At 44.3% G+C, this 20,842-nt stretch overlaps 1 long non-coding RNA gene across 1 annotated transcript in view; it reads right to left on the bottom strand.

Annotated features, from left to right (window-relative positions):
* Nucleotides 1-16,457: 16,457 nt before the first annotated feature.
* The window catches only part of LOC117804169, a 5,342-nt gene continuing 957 nt past the window's right edge, over nt 16,458-20,842 (bottom strand). The window contains exons 2-3 of the long non-coding RNA XR_004628480.1: nt 20,414-20,547; nt 16,458-16,521 (exon numbers count right to left, since the gene is read on the bottom strand). This is a non-coding gene — a long non-coding RNA (uncharacterized LOC117804169). The remainder of the gene's footprint in view (nt 16,522-20,413; nt 20,548-20,842) is intronic.

Here is a 20,842-nt window from a genome sequence, read left to right as displayed (position 1 = left end):
TTTTTTTTTTCAGTTCAGTTTTTTTTTCACCTCAGTGAGGTGTAATTGACATACAACACTATAAGATTGACGTGGACAGCATAATGAATGACTTGACCTACATCTATCTATCTATACATATGAATCTCTCATATATCATTATATATTATCTATCTATATCTATGTATCTATATATCTATTTATGTATCTATCGTATCATATATCATATCTATCTACATATATATGTATAGGTATATCTATCTACAGATAGATATATATATATTATGTGAAATAATAGAAGTTGTGTTTACATCCATCATGGAAGGGCATTCTTCTATGGAGTGGGACACTTTAAGAGTAGTAAGGGCAAACCAAAGCAAGTCGGAAAAATAAAATCCCATCTGGTGAGAGTTTAAATCTTCCACAAGATGGAATTCATAAAACCACCAGTAAAGAGGCCAGTTTGCTGTTAAGTGGAGGAAGTGTGTGGGTGGAACTCACTCACTCACACACACACACACAGGCACTGATTTCCTGCTGTCTCGTGCACTTCCCAATAGGATGCTGAGTTGTCCCCTTTTAAGCATCCTCCCCTGTCACACCCCTCCCAGAAACGCGATTTCAAATTCCAAATCATTGTCATCTCTGTTGCAACACTATTTTAACAGTTCACATACTGAATTAAGAACTACAGATTTCTTCTAACCGTCTGGCCTGAAAAATATTGGCTTGTTGTACTTGTGCTTGAGATGGAATTTTCTTAGTTGGTGAACACCGTGATCTCCTGTGTATGTGGAGGCAGTTAAGTGTGTTATTAAAACAGGATGGTGTTTTGCTCTTTACATATGACATGCTGATGCGAGCAAACTGGCCACGAAAGACACAACCAGGACCTTCTCTCAGCAACTTTCCCCCCATCTTCTCCCAACATCTTGATGTACTTTTCAAATTAGACTCCAAGTCCTTTTGGGTCTTGCCTTAATTTTTTTTTTCCCCTCCAGCAATAGGAGCATCACGATTCTGGGCAAGCTAGTTGTGCAAGATGACACCGAGTATATTTCATGGATTTATCTTCCTGCCATCCCTCCCTGGCATTGATATAAACAAGCTCATACAGATGGACTAGATTTTCTTTTTTTCAGCTCAAGAAGAAGATTCTCCCCTGTTGACAGATATCAAGGGAGAAATCGGACTGTACTAACTGAAGTATACAACTTTCTCATCAAGAAACCATCTATATTACAATTGGATTTTCCCTTTTCAACAAGTTTGCCATTTGGTCCCTGCTCCTGTCAGCACATCTGCTTGGTAGATGTTACACGAACCTGTTGTCTCCCTGGAGGATAAGCAGGAGACAACTTTCCGAAAGCTCCTGCTAATGCCAACCTTTTTGCTCTCTCCTAAATGGTGACAGTCTGGGCTTGCACTCTCTGGCTAACATGGCTTACAGAAGATTAACCCCCAGCTGAAGCAGAGGGACCAGCTTCCACCCTAGTCCCTCACTTTTGAATCTCCCTAGGCAGGGAGAGGCAAGACTCGAACTCCCCAGTGAGGACAGATCAGTGGTGTTGAGACTTTCCAAGTCATTTTAAGGTAAATGCATCCCCAAGGTTCACCACCACCAAATGTGGGTGATCAGTGGAATCATTTGGAAGAGTTTTAAAGAACACAAATTCTAGTCCAGCCACTCCGGAAAACAGTAGGGAGGTTCCTCAAAAAGTTGAAAATAGAGCTACCCTACGACCTAGCAATTGCCCTACTGGGTATTTACCCCAAAGATACAAATGGAGTGATCTGAAGGGGCACCTGCACCCCAGTGTTTATAGCAGCAATGTCCACAATAGCCAAACTATGGAAAGAGCCCAGATGTCCATCGACAGATGAATGGATAAAGAAGATGTGGTATATATGCACACAATGGAATATTACTCAGCCACCCCCAAAAATGAAATCTTGCCATTTGCAATGAGGTGGATGGAGCTAAAGGGTATTACACTAAGCGAAATAAGTCCATCAGAGAAAGACAGTTATCATATGATCTTACTGATATATGGAATTTGAGAAACAAGGCAGAGGATCATGGGGGAAGAGAGGAAGAAATGAAACAAGATGAAACCAGAGAGGGAGACAAACCATAAGAGACTCTTCATCTCAGGAAACAAACAGGGTTGCTGGAGGGGAGGACAGTGGGGAGGATGGGGTGGCTGGGTGATGGATATTGGGGAGGGTATGCGTTGTGGTGAGTGCTGTGTATTGTGTAAGGCTGATGAATCACAGACCTGTATCCCTGAAACAAATAATACATTATGTATTAATTAAAAAAAAACAGAACACAGATTCTGGGGTNTGGGGAGGGTATGTGTTGTGGTGAGTGCTGTGTATTGTGTAAGGCTGATGAATCACAGACCTGTATCCCTGAAACAAATAATACATTATGTATTAATTAAAAAAAAACAGAACACAGATTCTGGGGTGCCAGTGCGGCTCGGTTGGTTAAGAGTATGCCTTTGGAGCCGAGATGCCCTTCAACAGATGACTGGATTAAGAAGCTGTGGTCCATATATACAATGGAATATTACTCAGNATATTAATTTAAAAAAAACAGAACACAGATTCTGGGGTGCCAGTGCGGCTCGGTTGGTTAAGAGTATGCCTTTGACTCAGGACATGATCTCACGGTCCTGGGACTGAGCCCCACATTGGGCTCCCTGCTCAGGGGGAAGCCTGCTTCTCCCTCTGCCCCCCCCCCCAACTTCGAGCACATCTGCACTCTCTCTCAAATAGAGAGAGAGAGAGAGAGAGAGAGAGAGAGAGAGAGAGAGAAGAACATAGATTCTGGTTTTAGTGAACATGAGATCAGTTCTCTGGCAAGACTTCTGGCAACAGGATACTAATTTCTCAGAGGAAACCCATTTATCTGATGTAGGCGGCGTTGACGCTGATAACTCTGCCCCAGGGATGGACACGTGACTCAGGCCTCGCCTATCAGAGCACTCCATCCTTCTGGCTAGTGATTGGTTCAAAGATGGGCATGTGACCTAAGCTAGACCAATCAGATATCTCCCAGGGACTTTCGCGGAAACTATCAGGAAAGAGATGCCCTCCTGTCTTTGAGGGTCATTAGCAGAAAGATGGTCCGCACAGAGCTGTTGGTGACTATCATTTTATCACCTGAGGCGCTCATGAGTGAAACCAAATGGGATGATAAGAGCCAGGAGATGGAGGAAAAAAGAGAACCTTGAAGGGAGCATTTGAGTCCATAGATCTAGCAAGGTCTAAATCTAATCCTGGACTTTCTAGTTTTCTGAACTAATAAATCTGCCCACTTCTTTTTTCCTTAGCTAATATTAGTTTCCCTTGAGTCTCTGTCATTTTCAGATAAAACTATACCTACGAACACATTCACATTCTCATGATCTCTCTAGTTGGAAACCATTGAGTCAGAGATACTGATATTTAAACTTTGGAATGCATAAAACTCAAACAGAGGGCTTTTAAAAAATGCTAATTTCTGGGTCTTCCCCAGAGATTCCAAAGATGCAGCCCAGGAATCTGCATTTGGCGAGCACTCCAGGTGTTTCTGACCTAGGACCACACTTGGAGAATTAAAAAATTAGAATATCCTCACGTGCCACAGCTTTCGAGTGGAGGAAGGTGACTGACTGGATGCCTACCATGAGCCAGCCATACACCTGGGCTAGGTTCTCTACTTACCTCCTTTCATCTCCAGAACAACCTAGTGAGGTCCCAAAAAAGAGAAGTAAAATCTCTCCTTCTAGATTTGCAAAATGACTTTGCATAGGAGACCAACAGCAATTTCACCCTTTTAAGCCAGACAGAGAGATGCAAAATAATAAAAGAAGCCACGGAGATTTTCATTGATTTTCCAGATGTTAATAATACCAAGGATATATGTAATTAGGAGAAGTTAATTAATTTCTTAAATAAAACCTGCTGGTCTTGTACACAGGGGCACGAGAAGATAGTGCATCTTTCAACAGACAGAATCCTTAGCCTGTTACAGAGTCTGAGTAGTAAATATTAGAGCTGAAGCTTTAAGAGACTGTCTTTACATCAGCCCTAATCTGAATTGTCCTGTTTTGTGCAAACTCGACCCTGGAATTTTCTGAAGCCGGTCTTGGATCAAAAATATTTGTGCTTTCTGTTCCTGGTTTTGAGTTTAAACTTGCAAAAAACATGGTCTGAGACTGAGTTCTTCCAGAGACCATGAGATAAGGATTTGTGTGTAATTAATTTATTAAGGAAGCTCTTGCAGCAGAGACCCAAAGGGAAGGACAAAAGCCAAGCAATGTGATTTAGGCGAAGCTCCAGAGCTGGTAACATCAGCCTAATCTCGCAGGGAACTGTGGAGGGTAAGGTATGCCTCTGACTTTGTTCTGAACTGAGCAAGGGAGCTGGAATTTCATACTCTTGTATCCATATGTCATTGACCAAAGGCTCCTTGGAGGAACATAAACCCCCGCCACCCCCCCACCAAGCGCTTCTGGCTCAGAACATCCAAGCAAATTTGCTCCACTGGCTTGAGACCGTTCCTCCCTTTTAAAGACTCACTTGTGCATGCTCATAGAAGCAAAAGCACATCAAATCAGGCCAGGGACACAAGAGATGGTCAAAGGAATCCAAGGGAATCTGGGTGGAGGACCAACAGCGCCTGTTCCAATAACATTAATCTTACTGACGACTTAACAAAGCTTGTAATTTGTATGCGTTTTATGAATTCACCAATGGGCAGCTCGTGGATGGCAGACATCAGTTTTATAACACAGCTCCGACGTGATTTCAGAATGCAAGATTAGGAAGTATCCCTCGAGTTGCCATGTCTCAAAAATGCTCAGCTTATAACATTTTCTGTGCCCCAAATGTGCATAAAATAGGCATAGACTTTGTTTTTCTCATTAACAGTGTTCCATTCAATAAAGTGATAATCTTCTAGTTGAAGAATACCCATATTTTCCATGGGACTCAATAAAGCCATGTTTGATTAAAGAAAACTTGTGGATTTATTAAAATTACAAAAGTAAGTCATGTCCCAAGAAATTAAATAAGAAATGAAAAAATAAAATGGAAAAATCTCCCTTTTAAATAACGCTTTCTAGAAGTGACCACATTCTAGCGGTTTATCCTGTTTGCTTCCTCTTCCTTTTATTTAGCTAGTGCTCTATGGACATTTAGGTTGCTTCCAATTTTTCACTAAGACAACGTTGCAACACAATTTCTTTTGTCTACAGTCTTGTGTAGGACATGAGTATTTTGTGCACAGGGATAGACCCCTTGAAGGAGAATTGCTGATACAAGGTTCATGCAATAAACATTTTGAAAGATGGAGCCAAAGGTTCTCCCCATACCCCAGTCCCACAAATGGTCCTACTAATATATACTCTCACCAACAACGATTAAGGTCCATTTCCTTGGTTATTTTAATATTAAATGAAAAAAAGATTATATATATTATATATATAATGTTATATATAATATATATTACATATATATAATACATATTACATATATATCTCATTGTATTTCTTGAATTGGCCCTTGTATATAAAATGGCACATAAAATGGCACTCACCTCCCCCCAAGCCTTATCTCCATGGGTACAATCTGTATTAGAATATGACCTTGCTCAAGCTAAGGCTTGGGTCATTTTCACCCCAGCCACTTTAAACTGAATAATTCATGGCTTTTAGTACATATACAATGTTGTACAACCATCACCCCTGTGTAGTTCCAGAACATTTCCATCACCTCGAAAAAGATAATCACTTTCAATGACCTTTGTACCAAGTAAGCATTCACTGCTCATGGAATGTTTCGGGGAGAGACAACACACACTTCAAGAAGAAAAAGTACTCATCACTGAGGTTAGTGTTCTGATCATCTTTCTTCGGCTGCAGAGTTTCTAGAACATCAAGGGCTCCTTTCAGCGCTCAGAGACTTGCCAAATGTGCTCCTCTTAAAAACAAAAAAATCCCTATTGGCCTGAAAAATTTAAAACACTGAGCTGGGATCTTGGTAAAAGAACAATGTGGCTCACTGTCCTATTCTCATCTTGTCCTGCTAGCCGGTCTTCCACTTCCTTCTACCACGTAGCCCATTGCTCGGCCATACCAAGGACCAGTGTTCCCAGGCTCTGTGCCTTTATTTAAAGTGATCTTGGATGTTGAACCAACCTTACAGCCCAGGAATAAATCCCACTTGGTTATGGTGAATAATCCTTTTAATGTACTGTTTGATCCTATTGGCTAGTATTTTGGTGAGAATTTTTGCATCCATGTTCAGTAGGGATATCGGTCTGTAATTCTCCTTTTTGGTGGGGTGTTTGTCTGGCTTTGGGATCAAGGTAATGCTGGCCCCATAACATGAGTTTGGAAGCTTTCTTTCCATTTCTATTTTTTGGAACAGTTTCAGAAGAATAGGTATTAATTCTTCTTTAAATGTTTGGTTCAACATCTGCAAATCAATCAATGTGATACACTGCATTAATAAAAGAAAGGACAAGAACCATATGATACGCTCAATAGATACAGAAAAAGCATTTGGCAAAGTACAGCTTCCTTTCTTGATTAAAACTCTTTACAGCGTAAGGATAGTGGGTACATACCTCAATATCATAAAAGCCATCTATGAAAAACCCACAGCGAATATCATTCTCAATGGGGGAAAAACTGACAGCTTTTCCCCTAAGGTCAGGAACACAGCAGGGATGTCCTATCACCACTGCTGTTCAACATAGTACTAGAAGTCCTAGCCTCAGCAATCAGACAACAAAAAGAAATAAAAGGCATCCAAATCCACAAAGAAGTAGTCAAACTCTCACTCTTTGCAGATGATATGATACTTTATGTGCAAAACCCAAAAGACTGCACCCCAAGACTGCTAGAACTCATACAGGAATTCAGTAAAGTGGTGGGATATAAAATCAATGCACAGAAATCGTTGCATTTCTATACACCAGCAACAAGACAGAAGAAAGAGAAATTAAGGAGTTGATCCCATTTACAATTGCACCCAAAACTGTAAGATACCTAGGAATAAACCCAACCAAAGAGGCAAAGAATCTATACTCAGGAAACTATAGAATACTCATGAAAGAAATTGAGGAAAACACCAAGAAATGGAAAAACATTCCATGCTCATGGACTGGAAGAACAAATAATGCTAAAATGTCTATGCTACCTAGAGCAATCTACACATCTAATGCAATCCCTATCAAAATACCATCAACTTTTTTCACAGAAATGGAACAAATAAACCTAAAATATTTACGGAACCAGGAAAGACCCTGAATAGCCAAAGGAATGTTGAAAAAGAAAACCAAAGCTGGTGACATCACAATTCCGGACTTCAAGCTCTATGACAAAGCTGTAGTCATCAAGACAGTATGGTACTGGCACAAAAACAGACACACAGATCAATGGAACGGAATAGAGAACCCAGAAATAGACCCTCAACTCTATGGTCAACTAATCTTCGACAAAGCAGGAAAGGATACATAATGGCAAAAAGACAGTCTCTTCAACAAATGGTGTTGGGAAAATTGGACACCCACATGTGGAAGAATGTAATATTATGCAGCCATCAAAAAATGAAATCTTGCCATTTGCAATGATGTGGATGGAACTAGGGGGTAGTACGCTAAGTGAAATAAGTCAATCAGAGAAAGATAGTTATCACATGATCTCGCTGATATGTGGCATTTGAGAAACAAGGCAGAAGATCATGGGGGAAGGGAGGAAGAAATGAAACAAGATGAAACCAGAGAGGGAGACAAACCATAAGAGACTCTTAATCTCAGGCAACAAACTGAGGGTTGCTGGAGGTGAGGAGAGTGGGGAGGATGGGGTGGCTGGGTGATGGACATTGGGGAGGGTATGTGTTGTGGTGAGTGCTGTGTATTGTGTAAGACTGATGAATCACAGACCTGTACCCCTGAAACAAATAATACATTCTATGTTAATAATACAAAAAATTATAGGCAACTCAACAACAGGAAAATAAACATGATTGGAAAAAAAAATAAAGTGGTCTCTCTGCCCCAAATCCCTCTTCTGTAGGACTTCCTGCTCATTCTTCAAAGCCCTTCTTTAAGGTCATGTCCTCTGTGAGGTCTTCCCCAATATTGATCGCTTTCTCCCATTTATACCCACAGTGCATTGTTTAAACCTTCTCTTTCAGGGGCTCCTGGGGGGCTCAGTAGTTGAAGTGTCTGTCTTCAGCTCAGGTCATGATCCTGGGGTCCTGGGATCGAGCCCTATGTGGGGCTCCCTGCTCAGCAGAGAGCCTTCTTCTCCCTCTCCCTCTGCTGCCCCCCCGCTTGTGCTTTCTCTTGTGCTCTCTCTCAAATAAATAACTAAATAAATCTCAAAAGCAAAACAAAACAAAACAAAACACTTTCTCCTTCAGAGAACCTGCTATTTGAATGGTTTGACTGTATGCCTGTCTTTCTCCATCTGAATGTGATGTCTGGATGTCAGGGACATTGCCCCATTCATCTTTGAGCTGTCTCATAGTTTCCATCTCAATACATGCGTGCTGAAGTGAATTGAGCCATGGAACACGTTACTACGAATTTTGATAGTATTTAATTAAAAGAAAGTAATCTCAGGGAAAAAAATGATTCGTATTTCTAGAAGAAAAAGAAACCCATCTTAGGTTCTTTTGGGTGATGAAACCAAAGCTGTTCAAATTAGCTTAGGTGTAAGAGGGTTTTTATTAATTTTATTTTATTTTAATTTTTTATTTTGTAAGTGGGTTTTTAAAGAAAGATTAGAATCGCACAAAATCCCAAGACATGCTAGAAATCTAGTTCTCTTAAAGGAAAGGAGCTGCGTGGTACCAGGGATTTATAGCTGTTGGAGTTTATGGATGATCTCTCTGGTGATTAATTTTCCTTTCAACTAATTTTTCTCAAGTACCTAGTGTGTGCCAGAACGGTGGTGAGCCCTGGGCATAGAGCAGGAAGAAGACCGCCACAGTTCCTCCCCTCATGCAACTTTCAGTCTGGACCCTAAGCATTGATGTAATGGGACCCTTCTCCACCCTTCTCCCTCATCTGTGTTCCTTAGCTCAAGTTCTTGAGGAGAAATCTAACTGGCTTTGGGCAACATGATAATTGACTGGATCCTCCCGGATCAGGACTCTGGGTCCATCTCTGGCCGGGCGATGGAGGACTTCTCTCTGCACCAGGTGTGGGGCTGATCAGGCACCCAAATGTGCCTCTTGTAAAAAAATCACCTTATTCTACATGATTTTCAAATATGTTATTTATGATTCATTTTATATCCTTTAAGGTGCCAGATTCCAAAGATAACTCTAATAAAGAAAAAGCCATTTCATATTATGATGGTAACATCATATGCTGCTGTGGGAAGCCAGGACAATTACAGCTTTAATTTGAAAGAAAATTCTGCTTGAGCAATTAGCTCTGTCAGCGAATATTGCAGACGGTTTTGGGAGCTGGGACCTTAGAGAGCATAGAATTCTGCTGACCTGTTTTCCAGATGAAAAAAACAAGGCCCAAAGAAGGGAAATGATTTAGTCAAGGTCAAGGATGCATCATGGAGGCACTGGGCATGGAACTCAGCTAGGGGAGGCTGAGCTGTTTGACGCTCACTCTTTTCTCTTTCATCTGCCCTTCATCCAGTCCCCTTTCTCTTTTTCTTGGCTTTTAAAGACACTTTAATCAATTACTGTCCTTGAAGAGTTGAAGCATACGGATGGTTAAAAAAACAATACGCAAAAGCATGGGGGGCGGGGAGCAATCCCCCTCCCCCTTTCCTGTCCCTGAGGGTCACCACTGCTTTGAACTCATCTTTCCAGAAATCGTCTGTACGTTCTAAGCATAAGTGTGCTTTTATTTCTGCTTTGCTTTTTTAAAAAGTTATATCTTGATTGAAGATCATTTGACATACACACACACAGGATGTATTTATATATATGCATACTATATCTATTATAAATATAAATATAAATTTATTTCTAAGTTTAATATTTTTGTTTATATATTCATATAATAAATATACTTATAATATATTCATTATATATTTTATAAGTGAATGATAATGTATTTATCTATTTTTATAAAAACATTTATAAGCATAAGTTATGATTTCTTATAATTTATAATGTTTAGAATATATTTATTTAAGTATTAAATATATACATAAGGCAGTAATGCCTAAACTGATTTCCAGATTTTTAAAAAATGCTCATTCTTGTTTTTTTTAGAGAGAGAGAGAAAGAGAGTGCGTGAGCAGGGGGCGGGGAAGAGAGAGAGAGAGAACCTTAAGCAGGCTCCATGCTCAGCCTGGAGCCCAATGTGGGGCTCAATCTCATGACCCTGAGATTGTGACCCTGAGATCATGACCTGAGTTGAAATCAAGAGTGGGACACTTAACCGACTGAGCCACCCAGGCGTCCCTTAACTGCTCATTCTTTTTAACTGCTATATAGTATTCTGATACACAAAAACTGAGAATTTTTTAGCCGGTATCTCAATGACAGAGTGATCTCTCCAGGTGATCATTGGTCGTCTCACTGATAGAGGTTGTTTTCCATGCTTTGCTCTTACAAACAGTGCTTCGAGAACACTCTTCTGTACCTTTGTGTATGTATGCAATGACACGTTTTTCTCTCCTCCCCTCCCCTCCTGTCCTCTTGCCTCTTCTCCCCGCCCCTGGCCTCCCCTGATCTCTCCTCCTCCTCTCCATCTGGCCACCTCATGGCATCAGGGAGGAGAGACACAAAATGTAACACTTAGTGGTGATGTGACGAAGGCCTGAATAGAGAAACTGGAGACAGAGTATCTCGGTCAGAATTATAACAGGAATCAACTTGAGTTAATTTAGGCAAAAACAGGAGGAAGGTAGGAGGACTTTATTGGAAGATCCAGGAGTATCACACAGAACCCCCAAATCTGAGGATCCAGAAAGCCATCAACAAGGTAGTTAAGTTTCTTTTTGTCTTGTTACTGCTGCTCTCTGGAATCAGGCCCATTTTCCCTTCTGTTTCCCTGCCCTGTTTGCTCCTATCTGTGCATGGAGGTCAATGGGGATTGCCCATAGGACTCAGTATGGAGGTTCTCAGCCCAGAATGGTTGGCTTTTTCTCGGTCCCAGGTGGGTGATGAGGACCAGATTAGCTGGCAAAGTGATCTACATAACGTGCAAATCTGAACGAATGTGTCTCTCTTTGCTTCACATTGTTAGACGAGGTACCGTCGCTATAGGAAACAGTCCTGAGCGTCTTAGCAAGGCACTGAAACGCTTCAAGCTGACCCCCTCCCTGACCTTTATTTCCCATCTTCTCTGCTCAAAAGCTCCAAGTTCTGGCTATGCCAGACATCAGATAATTTTCTGTGTACACCAAGAGTGCATGACGTGGCTGGAACGGTGCAGGTTGGGTTTCAGGCCCGGCTCACCCCCTAGCTGGGCACCCCTGTGGAGCACATATCAGCACGGCTACACAAGCAGAAGCAGGAAATCAGAGTCAGGAGAGAATTAGGAGAAGTAGAAATCCCTTGATCATGGTGTGGCTGGTGATGAAGGGTAATGCCGGACTTCCCTTTCTATGGGGATGGCAATTGATCCATTTGACTCAAATTACAAAGGACATGATGGTCTTGGCGTCTACAGGATTGGGAAGAAGACATCGAATGGCTAGCACCTGGGTTTCACAGGTACCTTTGCTGCTCCGTTAGACCTCCCTATTTTGTTTCCAAGCAGGATAGGTGGCTAAGCAGGTTCTGGCCTCTAAGGGACCATTGACCATCAGAGTTGGTGCAGCTCATGTTGGTGCTGGGGTGGATGTCTCTTGTCAGAGGCAGGCCATCCCCAAGTCCTGTTGAGCCCATGCCATATTGCCATGACCCTGAATTGCTGCCTTTCTACTTTTCTCCTATAATAAAGCAAATGACTTGCTCCTACCTCCAGCATTGGTTTCCCTGGCCTGTTCTCCGTAGAGCAGGCAGGGTTGTCCTGCAAAAGTGTAAATCTTGGTCAAGTCACTCCTGCTTCAATGACTGCCCTGTGCCCTCAGGTTTAAATTCAGTGTCCCCCTGCCCCCCAAAAACCCCTGTTTGATCTGGACCCTGCTATCCCTCAGCCTCAACCTGTAGCCCCAGCCCTGCCCTCCTGTCTTTTTGCCTAACTCACTGAGGAGCCATCCTTAATCTGGAACCCAGCACGGGCATTACTGCTTGTATGAGTTTCCTCTTGCTGTTGTCACAAATTACCACAAATTCAATGTTTTAAAGCAAGAAAAAAATGTATTCTCTTATCCTTGTGGAGGCCAGAAGTCCAAATTGAGTCTTAACAGGCTAAAATCAAGGTGTCAGCAGGCTGATTCCTTCTGGAGGCTCCAGGAGGGAGGCAAGGCTCTTCCTTGTCTTTTTTCAGCTTCCTGGGCTCGTGGGACCCTTCTTCCATCTTCAGAGAGCATCACTCCAACCTCTGCTTCTGCCATCCCGTCTCCTCTTCCTCTTCCCTAGCCAGATCTCCCTCCAGCTCCCTAAGAACACTCATGATTACAGTTAGGGCCCCCTTGGATAATTCAGGTTCATTTATCTCAAGATCCTTCACTTAATCACATCTACAAAGTCCTTTTTGCCAGGAACTCTGTTTGAGGTTCCAGGGATTAGGACTTGGGTATCTTTGGGCGCCATTATTCAGCTCACCCACCCTGCCTCCCTGAATCCCAGGATATATTAAATACATTAGGCACTCCCCTGGTTCCCACAGGATGCTTTACTTCTCTAACCATGGCGTCTATTATATGCATTACTATCATTTATTGAGGAAAGAACTGGTTATATACTCCCCAGTTCTCTTTTCTTCTCTGAGCACAGAGGAATGCTACATATCCCAGACTCCTCTGTGCTTAAGTTGGGATCATGTGACTGAGTTCAGCTAATGGAATACTGTGGGAATGATGTATGCCACATCCAGACATGGCCATAAATTGCCTCACTCCATCCTTCTGCTCTTTCCTCTATGGCTGCATATGGCCTCCATATGGCCTGCACACGGCGAAAAGTAAATGATTTCATGATGGTGGAGCAACACGATGGGAAGGATTTGGATTCCTAAGTCATCATATACTTCGTTAAGCCACAGAGATTTTGTGGTTATATAATATAGCAGATGACCTACCCTGCCTAGTAAGTTTGTCTTCTTTTGTTTCTTTCCTTTACCAAACTATAGGCTCTATCCGATTTTCTACTGTATTCCCCACACTAGCACAGTGCTTGGCATGAAGTGAACATTCCCTAAAGGCTTACTAAGCGACAGAAGAGCAACTGGATTCAGGATGAGGACATGGGGGAGGTAGGCAAAACTAGGGAGCTGTATCATTGTCACTGTGAGACATGACGAGGGCTAAACTGAGGCAGGAACAATGGAGATGACAGAAAGGAAGGATGTGATTCTTATTCAGGAGGGAGAATTGACAGAACTTGGTGACTGATAGTATATGGAGTTGAGACCATGGATGGTGCCAAGGACCTCCCAGTATACTGGTTTGGACACATGGCTGAGTACTGGCTTGGGGGTTGTTCTGAACCTGTAGCTGAAAACACAGCTTATATAGCTCTCTGTGATGGTTGTTTCTCTGGCTGTGTAGAAGCCTCCCCTGGAATACTGTTGGTGGGGCAGTCTTGTGACATGGAGATTTTCATTCTACTGTGGTTGGTAGTAATGGGATTCGGACTATGTGGTTAGTCGGCGCATGTCTGTGTGTCTGAATGTTTGTGTCCCCTCAAAATTTGTATCTTGAAATCCTAATGCCCAGTGCATGGTATTAGGAGGTGGGGCCTGTGGGAAGCGGTTAGGTCATGAGGGTGGAGTTCTCATGAATGGAATCACTGTTCGCATAAAAGAGACCCTAGAGAGATCCATCACCCCTTCCACCATGTGAGGATACACTGAAGAGATGCTGACTATGAACCGGAAGAGGGCTGTCATCAGAATGTGACCATGCTTGTGTCTTCTCTTTATTTTTTTGGAGAGAGAGAGAGAGAGAGCACGAGAGCATGGGGGGTGGGTAGAGTCAGAGGGAGAAGGAGAGAGAGAATCTTAAGCAGGTTCCATGCCCAACTCAGAGCCCCAACATAGGGCTTGATTTCACGACCCTGAGATCATAACCTGAGCTGAAATGAAGAGTTGGAAGCTTACCCACCTGAGCCACCCAGGCGCCCCGACCATACTTGTGTCTTGATCTTAAACCTGCTAGCTTCCAGAACTGTGAGAAATAAATTTCTACTATTCACAAACCACCCAGTGGATGGCGTTTTGTTAGAGCAGCCCAAATGGACTAAGACAGTTGATATGGCTACTTAATCCCACATCCCTGTATGGGTGTCCCTTTTCAATGCAACTTTGCCGCTCTTCCAATTAAGAGAAGTCTATTTCCCTCCTACTTGAATATGAACTGGCTTTATGGCTTGCTTTGTGCCAACAGAATGTTCTGACCCTGGGTCTCAGTAAGTCTTGCATGCTTTGTTTTAGTGATTCAGGACCCCTGCCAAGGCCCTATGTGAAAAGGCTAGCCTCATGGCTTATGAAAAATCTCATGAAACAAAGAGGACCTTTTCCAGCTGATGGCTGTCCCAGACCAACAGCACCCTGGAGACCTGACCATTAGCAGCAAATGCATGAGTGAGTCCAACTAAGACCAGAGGAACCATCCAGTTGATACCAACCTAAGTTGCCAACCTGCAGAACTGTTAGTTAAATAAAAGAGTTGTTATTTTAAGCCACTAAGGTTTAGGATGATTTGTTACATGGCAAAAACTACCGATACAATCTGTATTTGTAGGCATTGGTGGGAGCACAGAGACATGGGTCTAGGGAGCTGTGTGGTTTCTATCTAGTCTTAGAGGATTCCTGGGTATACACCTTGTAATTTTACCCAAGGTAGCTAGCTGGAAAATGCATGACCCTAAAACCTATTTTGGTTTCCTACTACAGTTGGAGGGACTTAAATTATTCAGATAATTGCTTCAAACCGCTGCTTTACTTGTGAACAAAAGTGAGGTTCTTAAATTAGTCATCCCAGACTCTGGGATTTCATCCACAGTAAAATGACCAAAAATTGGGGAGGATAAGTTTTCTAGTTTTTCCCTGGTAAGAAATATTTTCAAAATACTACACACACACACACACACACACACGATGATAAACATAAGACTAACATCTACGAAAGATGATTAAGTATAAGACTAACATAACTTCAGAAAGTGAATTATACAAATAAAGCCTACAACCGTTCAGAGAGGAGCTTTCTGAACACCTATTTCATTAACCATAATTTTTCTCGATTTTCTATGGACCAGTGGAAATTTTACTACTGACACCTTCCGTATAGTTCTTTGGACTGACATTTGAGGACTACTTTTAAAAAGAATCTACCAAAATTCTTCCTGCTCCATTGCTGAGAATGCTTGCACACATTTAACTCAGGACTGCTGGAATGTCACCACCATGAAAAGCTTTTGCAACGGAAGTTGGAGCTAAACATTCCCCTCTAAGTTCCCATAAGCTCGACTTCTCTTTCTGCCCGAGTTGCATCCCCTATAGAGAGGACCGGCTGTATAATGGGTGGGGCCCCATGTTCAGAAATCATTTAGAATTTCAAGGTACCTGCAGAGCAGTGGACTAACCCTGGAGCCCTCCTCAGCATGGGATCCTATAAGATTGCATGGCAGGTGTATTCTCTCTTGCCCTGGAGATTCTGACATCCTCGAGGGCAAGGATTTTGTCTTAGCCATCTCTCTCTCCAGTACTTAGGGCAGTGCCTGACACCTCGTAGGCCCCCTCGGGCTTCCTGTAATAAGAGTGACCCTTTACTAAGGCCGGCCAAGGTTCCATTCACTGTGCTAAGCACTCTACACCAGATATGAGGCATCTGTAATATTGCTGGGGAAAGGCACCGTTCTTATTCCCATCTTATAGATGGGAAAACTGAGGCTGAGAGAAGTGACGTGACTCATTTGAGGTCACAGACCTCAGATGAGAAAGAAGCAGGATTTAAACATCAGCAAAGAATCACTGGTTCTCAGACAATTTTGCAATGTCTGCTTGTCAAGAGTTTTTGTTTGTCACAACGGGGAGTTGCTACCGGCATCTAGTGAGTAGAGCCCGGGGGTGCTACTAAGGGTCCTACAATGCACAGGACAGCCTCCCATCACACCCTAAAATGTCAGTACCGCTGAAGCTGAGAAACCCCATTCTGATACCAAAATCCACATCTCCTAAACACCAGGCACTTCACATTTCACTAATAAATACTATAACGTCTTATTATTTTTCTTACATTGACTTTAAATTGATGTACACCTTAAATACTTATGCCCACTGAGCCATGGGTTTGATGTGCCATTATTTTTTTCTGCTACACATTGAAATAAATACAAAACTATTCAAAAAAACCTTTGGGGGTAAAACCAAAAATCATCTCACATACCTCTTGCAGTTTGGGGAAACCATACTTCAGACCCACTTCACTTCTTCCGTAAAGGATCCTTTATCTTTTTAGAGTAAGAGAACAAAATATATCAAGTCAGCGTGTTGCTTGAGCATGGCAACGGGCTTGCCCCATTTTGGCTTCTGTGGGAGGAAGTCATCGAGGGGACATGACCTCTGGCTGACCGCCCCCACCCCCCAGCTGGACATGGGCAATCAGAGGCTCCTCACCCCTCCCCTGTCCTTCAGATGTATATTCCACCCACCGCCCTGGAACTAGGAGTCTATTTCAAGGATGTAACCTTGAGAGAGCAAAGTGCTGTTAAGACCATCTGGACCGTATCCTGCAGACCCCCACTGAAGCCTCTATATAATAGAAACTTGTAAGATTCCAGCAGGCAGGTGCAGAGATCCACTGGTCTTGCAGGGCCCAGGACAAGCCTTGTAAGTTCCTTTGCTTATTACCCCGACACCTACCCTTTTGGAGAGGTCTGCTTCCTTTCTTTGGTCTGTCCCTGGGCTCCAGCTATGGGGGTCCAGTTTCGATTTGCACCCCAGTAGCTCTTAAGGTTTCAAATCAACAGCTTCTGTGACATCTCTTTCTCTCTCTCTTTTTTCCCTCAAGGCTAACAGTTGCTAAGAAACCTTTCTGAAACCCTAAAAGCTATCTGATGAGGACTTATTAACAAACAACTCCTTCCAGTGAGGGCCACGTCACACATCATGTAATATGCTGAGTTTCTTATGGACCCTGGTTGCAAGTCCTGGTAAGTAAACATTCTTTATAACGTTGTTCTCTGGCCCTAATTGTTGGGGAATACGGTTTTGGTCTTGTTGCAAGCTGTACTGCAATCTGACATAATTAAGCCTAGAGCGAATGAGATTCTTCTTTAGATATTAAAAGTGCCTGTGTTGTAAATAATAATGTCATCATCTCTTTCATAGAAAGTACTTTCATTAAGAGCTGCATTTTAATTTCAACACATTTGCATGAATTCATTTGGCTAGTGGTGGGGGGTTGGTACTTGATGATTTTTCATCTTCCACGAACTTGCCAGGTGTCTCAGTTGGGAAGTTTATAACCCCCCCTCCCTCCAGGAGCCCTGAAAGAAATAGTTTCTCAATCACATGTTCTGAATGGGGGCACGTTCTCAATAATCACACATCTATTAGGAGGTAGTGACTCTATTGATTTGAGTTGACATACCCAGACGAAAGGGACTTTCTTCTGGGGCGCCTGGGTGGCTCAGTCAGTTAAGCATCTGCCTTCAGCTCAGGTCATGATCTTGGACTCCCTGCTCAGTGGGGGGATCTGCTTCTCCCTCTCAGTCTCCCCTCTGCTTATGCTCTCTCTTTCTCTCTCAAATAAATAAATAAAATCTTTTAAAAAGGGGGGGGACTTCCTTCCTTTAAAGAGTAAAATGAACCTAGATGGTTCCTCCCTCTTATAAACGTTTTTCAAAGGCTTGGGAAACAGGCGTGGGCAATATTCCAGAGGGGCAGCGGCTGCCTTGGCAGGCAGGAGCAGCAAGGAAATTTGGTTTGGGTGAAGCTCATGGGGGCTGGGGTGTGTGTGTGTGTGTGTGTGCGGTGTGATAGCAGGCTTAAGGGTTGGGATCTGGCAAATAAGCCACGAGGGGTAGATCAGGTCCGCTTCTTTCCCCGAGCAGGATCCCTGCACTCTCCTTGTCACAAACAGGGGGCAGTCTCTGTTAATTAAAGCCAGGAACAGCAGCCCGAGGAGTCTCCTCTGAGGCCCGGTCTCAAATGTCCTGGTGACAGGCAATATTTTACAGAGATTGGAGGCAGATTCTAAAATGGACTTTTCTGTCTAGATTTTGTCTCTTTTCGCTAAGGTTTTTTTCTTTTTTTCCTTTTTCAAATCAAATTTAGAAGCGTGTGAAAACCCCCAGCTCTTGGGGGAAGGCGTCTGTGACCTACTCTTCTATGGGGCTGTTGCCCTAAGCTCCCCACCCAGATGCTGGCTGGGAGACGCCTCAGTGGGGTGCAGTGGGGTGGGAAGGCGGAAGCCAGAGATTAGGAGTCAGGCAGTCTGCATCTAGCCCTGGCTTTCCCATTTGCTGGCCACTTGACCTTGGACAAAGCCCTTAACCCCTCTGAGTCTCAGCTTCCTGGACCTCGGCAAGCCTGCTGGAGTAGCCCTCCCCAGTTCTGATTCAGTGCGTAGAAATATCCCAACCCCTCTGTATGGTCCCCACAGCAGAAACTCCATCGTCTCTCCCTTTTCCTCTCTTGGTTTAACACCAAGGGTCTTGTATCTAAGATCTTCACAAGTTAATCAAAGCAGACTGTAAATATTTTTTGAGTGCTTCTCACATCCAGCACTACTGCAGGCGGTGGGAGACTCTGCAGGACTCAAGGCCCCCTTCTGCCCTGGAGTTTACCATTTCAATGTGGGGAGACAGACAGAACCCAAACATATATTATAACATCAGGTGGCTAGGGAGCCTGGAGGCCTATTTTAGGAAGGCACTACTTGCAGTGGTTAGAACACAGTCCCAGGAGTCAAATTTCTTGGGTCAAAAGCCAACTGGGGCACTTCCTCCCTGTGCTACCGTGGGCACCTGGTTTAATTGCTTTGGGCCTCAGTCTCTCCCTCTGTTGTGTGAGCCCGGTTATATTACCTAGCAGATAGAGTTAAATGAGATCAGTCCCTCAAATGTTTTAGCAAATATTCCCAGATTGTCTGCTAGATGCTAGGCACTGCTCTAAGCATCTGTGAGGAGGTGATTTTAGAAAAGACAAGCTTAGTGGGCATGTTGCAAGCACTGAATAAATGTCAGCTATCATTAGCTCTCACACACCAGTGCTTGTGTTTGTAGGGACTCACACAGTGGTGGTGGGTGTGGGTCGACAGACGCGCCACACTATCCTATTTTGGGGATCCCATTATGATGGAGCTGATGAATTTAGACTAAACAATCTCACACCTTGTCCAGGTGGGTTTGGGACAAAATACGGCCCATAATTCAACACATCTTCTAGGGCTGGTATACTCCTGGATATGCTCCATCAGTGTTAGCCTGGCTTGTTTTGGCTGGAACAGGGTCATTCTCTGCTAGTCTTTGGGAAGACTGTAGGCAACATTCTTCAAAGAGAAGGCGCAATTAACCAAACTCCCTCTCATTAGGAGAAAATGTGCATTAGAGGCCAACAACCCCACCCCATGCTTTTGCAACTAAGGGGACCCCGTATGTCATTTTACTTGTGGCCCAACTTTTTGGTGCTTTGAAAATGCCCCGAGAAGCCCCTGACTGCAGCCCAATGGAGGGGAGGGTGGTGGAAACATCATTTCCCTGCAAATCGCCAAGCCGACTGCAAAGTGTATACTCAGTTAATGCAATTAAAAACAAAACGCAGGGGCGTGTGGAGATCTAAATTCGGTGTAGCAGCTTTGGTGCAAATCCTGTTTCGGGGGCTACTGGAGTCAAATTCAAGCAGAGGAAAGAAGAGGTGGGTGAAATGGGAGAGGGACGACGGATGACTAGAATCGGCTGAGTGGAGAAGGCAGATTTGGAAATTCCTGACAGGCGACCAGAGGGAGGCTGGAAGCTGAGGGCGCAAGGCCGGACTCCGCAGCACCGGGTGAGGATGTCTGGGGGGCTCGGTGAGCACAGGGGCCAGCCAGCTCCGGAGACCCACGCGGGGGCTCCAGGTGCGGGAGGGTGGCTGAGGCTGGGTGCTCAGGCCTTGCGCTGCACCAGATCTGGGCGCGCAGAGGCGGCGCCTCGGTGTGCCCTCCTGTGGAACGCAGGGAACGCTGCGAGGTCGTAGAGGGACAGAAAGTGGCAGGTCCAGGGGCCTAGGAGAGTCCCAAGGAAAGACATTCGGGATGTGGGACGTGCCACTGCCTCGGCCTTGTCTGCTGCCTCCCCCCTACCCCCTGCGCTTCTTTGACTATAGTTGGTCCCACGGCCCTCTCCCGGGGGTGCTTACCCCGGGCCCAGTGTCTTGCTACCCCGCCTTCCCAGCTCTGCCTTGGTCCTCGGCTCGTCCCAGGGAGTTGAACCATCTGGAGGCGCGCCTGGCTGGAGGGCTCAGTCGGGGAAGGGTGAGGGGGCCCGGTGCACCTGGAAAAGGCGAGCCTGATCAGACTGTGCCCCCGTCTGCCTTGGAGTGGAAGCCACTTAGTCTGTCCTTATCCCCTCCGAGTCACCCCTTCCCTGGAGGGCAGATTCGAGCCGCAGCCCCTGCGCACGCACGCCTGAAAAAGCCACGGGCGGAGCCGCCCTCTGCGCCCAGAACAGGTCTGAGCCGCGCCTCCCGCCCAGAGAGGGCGCGGGAGGTCCCGCAGCCGTCCTCCACCTGCCGGGAAACCCGAGCGGTGCCTTCAGCCCCGGCGCCTGCCGAAGCTCCCTCCTCCCC

The sequence above is a fragment of the Ailuropoda melanoleuca genome, chromosome 10 (assembly GCF_002007445.2).
Source record: "Ailuropoda melanoleuca isolate Jingjing chromosome 10, ASM200744v2, whole genome shotgun sequence".
NCBI classification, from domain to species: domain Eukaryota; kingdom Metazoa; phylum Chordata; class Mammalia; order Carnivora; family Ursidae; genus Ailuropoda; species Ailuropoda melanoleuca.
Note: the sequence above shows the minus strand (reverse complement) of the source record. Positions and strands in the feature narration are given on the sequence as shown.